The following is an 8,539-nucleotide window of genomic DNA, read 5'->3' as shown; positions in this document are numbered from 1 at the left end:
CCAACCGAGAGCTTTAAGAGCGTTCTTCACTCCACATTTTCTGTTTTCATGCAACAAGTAAGTGAAAGTTGCCACAAGAAGTTCTGATTTACCTAATCAAGAATCGAAACCAGAGGATGGTATTAAGAGGATTGAATCTAAACCACTAGACGACCAGGGAAGCTCTGCAATGCTCCTCAGGTGAGCTGCTTTTCCCATTTCACTTTCAGCAGGAAACTTCTTTGATTCGATGATGATTTGAGTTCTGCCACTGTCATTTTACACAAAGAAATCTGGTTCAACTTATTGAAACCAAACCGTATTCCCACTCATTCGCTGAAGGTGCTATTTTTCCTCTAAATTTTGCAAGGATCTTTAGGAAAACACATTTTTTCTGGTTGTTTTCAGTGTTTATTTCTCACCCATGTTTACATTTGTCTTCTAAAAATACTACAATATGTAATTAATGGCAATACATTTTAATGTTTAAAATTGGAAAATGAGCTTTGCATCAATTGGTTTGATAGATTATAGAAGATGCAGATTTGATTGGTAAACAAGTCTGTGATCTCACCAGGCAGGTAACTCAAGAGAACAGATACAAAGTTTGCTGTGAACAGGTCTTGAACCTTCGCAGGGAAAGCCCCATTAAATTTCAAATCCAATGCCTTAACCACTCGGCCATCACAGCTTAAGAAATTGTCTGCTCTGTAATTAAATTATCCATACAAAGCATTAGAGAACTGCCCTTTTTTGTATGTTCGTTCATGAGATGGGGTGTCGCTGGCTAGGCCAGCATTTATTGCCCATCCCTGAACATATTCTGGGAATCATTGTCTTTGAGCCTTGAGTTGTGTTGTTTTTCCCAGTTGATGTGATAATGAACATGATGGAGTCAGTGAATTTTAGAGCACAGAAGGAAGCCTGTCGACCCACTGAGCCTGTGCTGGCTCTCTGAAAGAGAAGCGACGACCCCGTAACTGCTGCCTTCCGTGTTGTTTTGGTCGCTGTGAGGTGACTATGGAGTGACCTGCCCATGGCGCATGTCTGGACGGAATGTATGGAGGTTGTGAGTTGCTCAAGCATCAAAACACCCCTCTCAGCCTTCCTAGTGGGGTCCAAAGGAGTGCAGAGCTCAACGTTTGGCACCAGTTTGGCTGCAGGAACTGCTGGAAACATGACAAAGGTGACACATGACCGCATTAGGAGTTCCGCTCATGATTTTCTGTTAGGGTTTACTCTCCTGGCCTGAGTCTCTCCTGAGACACCCACAAGGCAGAGGGGTTGGTAGCTCGTATCCCTGAGCAGGGGCCCTAACAAGTGGGAAGAACAGTCAGTTTAAACCCATAATCCATCTTTTCCCCATCACCCTGGAAATTTGTCCTCTTCAAGAACGTTGCTGTGCAATGTGATTGCAACATCCATTCAGATGGTACATTCCAGATTTTAACAACCCTTAGTCCGCAAAAATTTCCTTCAATATTCTTCTACTTCTGGGTCCAAATCCTGGAACTCCCTTCCTAACAGCACTGTTGGTGTACCTACCCCACATGGACTGCAGTGGTTAAAGAAGGCAGCTCCCCACCACCTTCTCAAGGGCAATTAGGGATGGGCAATAAATGCTGGCCTGCCCAGCGACGCCCACATCCCATGAATGAATTTTAAAAAAACTTCTTTTGGGAACGATTTTAAATTTAGGACTCGTTTGCTGCAAATGCACCATCATCGTCCAAAACGCTATTGTCTGCGACGTCACAGGCAGCTGTATAAAGATGGCACTGCTTAACTGGACACGAAAAGCGAATTAAACCCAACATCACCTCCACAATAGCGCAATCGCCGCATCAGTCACCGCATTCAGTTCCCTCCCTCCCGCGATCGCCGCATTCAGTTTGCCGCTCAATCGCCACGTCGATTCCTCGCTCCTCCCATCCGGCTTGCTCCGCCGCTCGAATTGGACTGTTCAATGGCGCTGTTTCTACCCAATATTCTCCGCGGTTAACGATATTCCCTAAAATAAAAGCAAAATACTGCGGATGCTGGAAATCTGAAATAAAAACAAGAAATGCTGGAACCACTCAGCAGGTCTGGCAGCATCTGTGGAAAGAGAAGCAGAGTTAACGTTTCGGGTCAGTGACCCTTCTTCGTAACGAGCAAATATTAGAAATGTCAAAGGTTATAATCAAGTGAGGCGAGGGTGGGGCAAGAGATAACAAAGGAGAAGGTGTAGATTGGACAAGGCCACATAGCTGACCAAAAGGTCATGGAGCAAAGGCAAACAATATGTTAATGGTGTGTTGAAAGACAAAGCATTAGTTCAAATAAGGTGTTAATGGACTGAAGATTGAACAGCAGCAAGTACAAACATGAAAAAAAAACTGTGGGTAAGCAAACTTAACAAACTAAGATGAAATGAAATAAACATGAAAAAAAAGTTGTCTGCAGGTTTGAAGGGTGGTGCTGTTGTTGTATGGCGTACCGACCTCTACCTTGCAGAAGCTCAACGCCAACTCACAGACACTTCTTCCTACCTCCCTCTGGGCCATGACCCCACCAACGAACATCAAACCACTGTCCCAAGGACTGTCACTGACCTCCTCTTCTCTGGAGATCTTCCCTCTACAGCTTCCAACCTCATAGTCCTGCAACCCCGGACAGCCCGCTTCTACCTCCTTCCCAAAATCCACAAACGGGACTGTCCCGGCAGACTCATTGTGTCAGCCTGCTCCTGCCCCACTGAACTCATTTCTTCCTATCTTGACTTTATCTTTTCTCCACTGGTCCAGTCTCTTCCCACCTACATCCGTGACTCTTCTGACGCCCTTCGTCATTTTAACAATTTCCAGTTTCCTGGTCCCAACCACCACTTCTTCACTATGGATGTCCACCGCTTCTTCCTTGAACAAAGGCCCAACCAGTCCCCATCCACCACCACCCTCCTCCACCTGGCTGAACTTGTTCTCACATTGAACAACTTCTCCTTCAACTCCACTCACTTCCTTCAAGTAGAGGGTGTTGCTATGGGTACCTGCATGGGTCCTAGTTATGCCTGTCTTTTTGTGGGATATGTCGAGCATTCTTTGTTCCAGTCCTACTCAAGGCCCCCTCCCCCAACTCCTTTTCCGGTATATTGATGACTGTATTGGTGCCATTTCCTGCTCCCGCCCTGAACTGGAAAGCTTTATCAACTTTGCTTCCAATTTCCACCCTTCTCTCATTTTACATGGTCTATCTCTGACACTTCCCTTCCTTGACTTCTCTGTCTCCATCTCTGGGGATAGGTTGTCTGCTAATATCCATTATAAGCCCACCAACTCCCACAGCTACCTCGACTACACTTCTCCGCACCCAACCTCCTGTAAGGACTCCATTCCATTCTCCCAGTTTCCCCATCTCCGTCGCATCTGCTCTGATGACGCTACCTTCCATGACGGTGCTTCTGATATGACCTTTTTCCTCAACCGAGGATTCCCCACACTGTGGTTGACAGGGACCTCAACCGTGTCCGGTCCATTTCCCGCACCTCTACCCTCACCCCTTCCCCTCACTCCCAGAACCGTGGCAGGGTTCCCCTTGTCCTCACTTTCCACCCCATCAGCCTCCATATCCAAAGGATCATCCTCTGCCATTTCCGCCATCTCCAGCGTGATGCCACTTCCAAATGCATCTTCCCCTCCCTTGCCCTGTCAGCATTCCGAAGGGATCATTCCCTCCGCGACACCCTGGGCCACTCCTCTATTACCCCCACCACCTCGTCCCCGTCCCATGGCACCTTCCCCTGCAATCGCAGGAGGTGTAATACCTGCCCATTTACCTCCTCTCTCCTCACTATCCCAGGCCCCAAACACTCCCTTCAGGTGAAGCAGCAATTTACTTGTACTTCTTTCAATGTAGTATACTGTATTAGCTGCTCACAATGTGGTCGCCTCTACATCGGGGAGACAAAACGCAGACTGGGTGACCGCTTTGTGGAACACCTCCGCTCAGTACTCAAGCAGGACCCTGAGCTTCCGGTTGCTTGCCATTTCAACACTCCCCCCTGCTCTCATGCTCACATCTCTGTCCTGGGATTGCTGCAATGTTCCAGTGAACATCAATGCAAGCTCGAGGAACAGCATCTCATTTACCGATTAGGCACACTACAGCCTGCCGGACTGAACATTGAGTTCAATCATTTCAGAGCATGACGGGCCCCCCGTTTTACTTTTATTTTTCGTCATTTTTTTCTTTTTCTTACATTTTTTACAACTTTTTTTTTTCATGTTTATTTCATTTCATCTCAGTTTGCTTACCGGCTGTTTTTTTTCATGTTTGTCCTTGCTGCTGTTCAACCTTCAGTCTGTTAATACCCTATTTGTACTAATGCTTTGTCTTTCAACACACCATTAACATATTGTTTGCCTTTGCTCCATGACCTTTTGGTCAGCTATGTGGCCTTGTCCAATCTACACCTTCTCCTTTGTTATCTCTTGCCCCACCCCCGCCTCACTTGCTTATAACCTTTGACATTTCTAATATTTGTTAGTTCCGAAGAAGGGTCACTGACCCGAAATGTTAACTCTGCTTCTCTTTCCACAGATCCTGCCAGACCTGTGGTTCCAGCATTTCTTGTTTTTAAACCACTATGGGTACAGGTACATGTTGGTATTAAGTGTAGAAGATTTATTAAGTAATTTATATTTAGTGTAATGAAGTAATACTTAACAACGACAATAGTCACAGTCTGAACCTCAGATCATTAGCGTTTGCCCTCTGAGTGACTGTGGCACAGTCTCTCTTTATCCTGCTGTGTTCTGTTGACTGAAGTTTTTCTTCTTTCTTCCTCTGGATTTTTTACATGTTGCTTCTCATGTTCAGTAGCTGTTCTTTTATCCCCTTTTTGGTCCTCAGAGCACCTTTCTAGTTTGCCCAATGGTTGGTCCAGGTCCTGCGATGTCAGTTCCTACCCTACTCTAATTGAGGCTTAATTGATAAAGCATTTTGTCAATAATTGTGATAAAAACCTATGAAGAGTTCTATTCATTCTGGTTGTTATCTCCTTGGATAGTATGAATTTGTGCAGAAATTGATTCTTTTTAGCAAAGTTAATGAATGTGATCAGGGTCAGAAAACTTTTTCCGCTGAATTTGTGTCACAGTGACTGACAAAGTCCGACTGATACTGAATTTCTTACAAGCTGAAGACTTAGTTTTTAAAGTGACGCAGTGGTTAGCACCGCAGCCTCACAGCTCCAGCGACCCGGGTTCAATTCTGGATACTGCCTGTGTGGAGTTTGCAAGTTCTCCCTGTGTCTGTGTGGGTTTTCTCCGGGTGCTCCGGTTTCCTCCCACAAGCCAAAAAGACTTGCAGGTTGGTAGGTAAATTGGCCATTATAAATTGCCCCGAGTATAGGTAGGTGGTAGGGAAATATAGGGACAGGTGGGGATGTGGTAGGAATATGGAATTAGTGTAGGATTAGTATAAATGGGTAGTTGATGGTCGGCACAGACTCGGTGGGCTGAAGGGCCTGTTTCAGTGCTGTATCTCTAAACTGAACTGAACTAATTAAAGCCCATTCGTTCTAACATGATTCTTAATTCATTAATTATAACTCAGTCAAGGTCCATTGCTTTGTAATCATTGTTTCTTGATGGGTTACTGCTCAATACATTCATTAATTTGATTAATACAGCTGCTGATACAAGACTCAAAAATAAATTTTTTGGTCATGTGTTAGTATTAAGATGGCTTACTTCACCTTGTTAGTTATTACAGAGGATACAGTGTGAAAATGGTCAAGTTAAGCTAAAATCTAGCTACCCAACCTACTTACAACTCCCCAGTTTGAGGGTGAAATATATGACAATATATTGACCCCTCACTACTTTTCATTGACTATTACTTTCTTTTAGACATAAGAGCTGGGTTCCAGCTCAATTCTGTGTCCTTCAGCTGTCTTGAGGTAAGATTTTTCAAGTAACAGAGGATGGCTATTATTACAATTGTGACTATCCTTTGTATCAACGTGAACAGAATAGAAATAGCTCTGAGCCAAGGACGTTGACTTGTATTCACAACTGTTTCCCACCTATGTCTATTTCCCAGATTTCCAATTCCTTCTTTCATTGTTCATTATCTTGTCACATCATAAACCAGTGCTTTTGGGATGTTACAGTATTTTAATTATGGATTATAAATCTAAGGATAGGGGGGTATGGGGTGTCTCCACTGAATCATTGTCTTCAATGCTTCCTCCTGCATTCCAAAGTCGACTCTGATTTCAGTGATGTTATGAGTAGGTACAGGGAACATGATTTCATTCCCTATCTGGGTGATCTTAGTGGGTTTTGAAACAATACACCAAGCAGTGAATTATCTTACAATATCCCCACCCTGAGGGCAAGGCATTTATGCCCACCCCTCAAATTAAATTCTCGTATACTTTGAACTTACATATTTACTCATTTCCAAGACATTTTGTGCAGTGATCATGTTTAATTGTGAACTTGTCTGGCACACCAGGTGCTTCAAGTAGCAAGTGTGGATCAGTAAGTATATTAGCGCCAATAACTGGGTTATAATCAATTCATGTGAAATTATTCCAATCCAGAGGGGAATTTCCATGTTTAACCCTGTTTCCCACCAATGTGATGAATCCCCTACCCCTGGAATTTCCTTAGCTATAGCTTTATTTCCTTGCTGTAGTGTGTAATAATGGAGTTGGGAGGCGTTCATTTGACTTATTAATGTTGTTAAGGTTATTGGTAGTTCAGGGATGTGGTACCCAAATTTAGTGACATAAACCTCTAGGTTTATGTTCAAGCCATCTTTTACTCGTAAAACCTGTTGGGCAGGCATCTCAATGGCGAGGAGGGTTTTCCCCCTCGGACTGTAGGTTTTGGTCGGTGTAATACAGTCAGTCCCAGGTCTGAACATTTCAGTTCCCGTGATGGTAATAGTCTTCTAAGGTGATAAAACAGGACTTCCCTTCTCGTACATAGGCCGTTCTAGTTCTCACATCTGATGAACCTGTAACTTCCACAGTGCAGTTCAGCCCCTTCCCATTCCAATTAAAAGCACATGTGTCTCTTTAATGATCATATAAATCATATGGGCAAATGAGGATATCCATGCTTGTTCTGTATCCTTGTAGGTTTTGTTCGATCCAAGTTAGTTCTTCTAACTGGATCAACTATTGGAGTGATGTCAGGAATCGATTAATGACACTTTCCCTCATAACCCCTATGTTTTCTGTTCTAAACAGAGGATTAGGCATGGTTCGATTCATCAGACTGGGGATGTATACGACTAGTCCCAATAGCTTCTGGTTCCCCACCTTGTGGCATTTGTGAACCTCAATCAAACTCCTAATTTTACAGAATTCTGCATCGTCCTGATAACAGGATCGTCCTGATAAATGTCTATTTGTTACCCAAGTGGGAAGACGTCCTTCATTGATAACTTCTAGGTTGTCTCTGAACCGTTCGACCAACCAATTCCCATACATGACACATACATCATTATGAGTTGCTTTGTCAGCGGCCTTTCTGTCCTCTCGGATAAGGTTATTAATCTTTTTCACATGATTTTCTGTCTCGTGTATAATGTCTCGTAAGTGCACGCCCATTGTCTGATCCTCTCCCAGCTCTTCATGTTCTATGCTATTCTCTTTATTGAGTATATTTATCAATTTCTGCTGTACCGTCCATAACTATCTGTGAAACTGCCAAATCCATAGAGTTAATCATTGAGGTGACTGTGTTAAACTAGCAAATCCAGCATTTATCAAGCCTCTCTTTCGCCTACTTCTTGTTTGATTCATTTCATTTCCAGTATTATTCTCATGGAGGAATGCATTCTGTACATCCTCTACACTTGGGACAAGGTAGTCTTTTCCCAATACCGGTCAAAAACCTGCTGTATCATCCCTTGAGTTTACTGTATTGTTTTATTGGGACACCATTTGGGCAATACTAAATCAGTTAAGTTTAAAATGACAAAGACCACTTCTGGTATTACCTAGTGATATACTGCTTTGTAGGTGGGGATAATTACAAGGCCAATTCCAGGTCCTGCTTTTATTGAGGGCATTTCCCCTCTTGGCCCTGACCCCAAGCATCTGAGCTATCCTCCTTCTCATACAGTGTGAGCATTACACTGTAGAGGTACCCATCGGTCTTTGTGCATCTAGTTATTGTATCTTTGAATCTACCGATTCCACCACCCCTCCAATGTTAGGGTAGTTATATTCTCCCCATTGCTTAAAAGTTACTAAAAGGGGTTCGTTGTCCCAATTTCCGTTATTGGACCTTACATTAGACCCAATACAAGAGCACTGCCCTTCGTGTCTCTTCCACCATCATGGCCAACACATTGGATGTATCCTTCACTCTCTAAAACCACTGGGTCTTGGTTTGGTTCTTTTATCTGCTCCCAAGTGTGTTTATTCTTTCCCAGAAATTTCCACACGCTCGGGCCTCCTTTACCTTGCACCAAAAACCCACTCCATATCCCTCTTTTATTTCCCACATGGAAACTCTTCCCAGGAGAATATCACAACCTATTATGTGTGCTGTGGTTA

General features: G+C 43.6%; 1 non-coding gene across 1 annotated transcript; it reads right to left on the bottom strand.

Annotated features, from left to right (window-relative positions):
• Positions 1–587: 587 nt before the first annotated feature.
• trnas-uga (transfer RNA serine (anticodon UGA)) lies at positions 588–670 on the bottom strand. Its single transcript has one exon. It is a non-coding gene; the product is annotated as a tRNA-Ser (tRNA).
• Between the last annotated feature and the right edge of the window lie 7,869 nt (positions 671–8,539).

The sequence above is a fragment of the Heterodontus francisci genome, chromosome 34 (genome assembly GCF_036365525.1).
Source record: "Heterodontus francisci isolate sHetFra1 chromosome 34, sHetFra1.hap1, whole genome shotgun sequence".
Lineage (NCBI taxonomy): Eukaryota > Metazoa > Chordata > Chondrichthyes > Heterodontiformes > Heterodontidae > Heterodontus > Heterodontus francisci.
The sequence above is the reverse complement of the archived record's forward strand: the minus strand, read 5'-3'. Positions and strand labels throughout refer to the sequence as shown.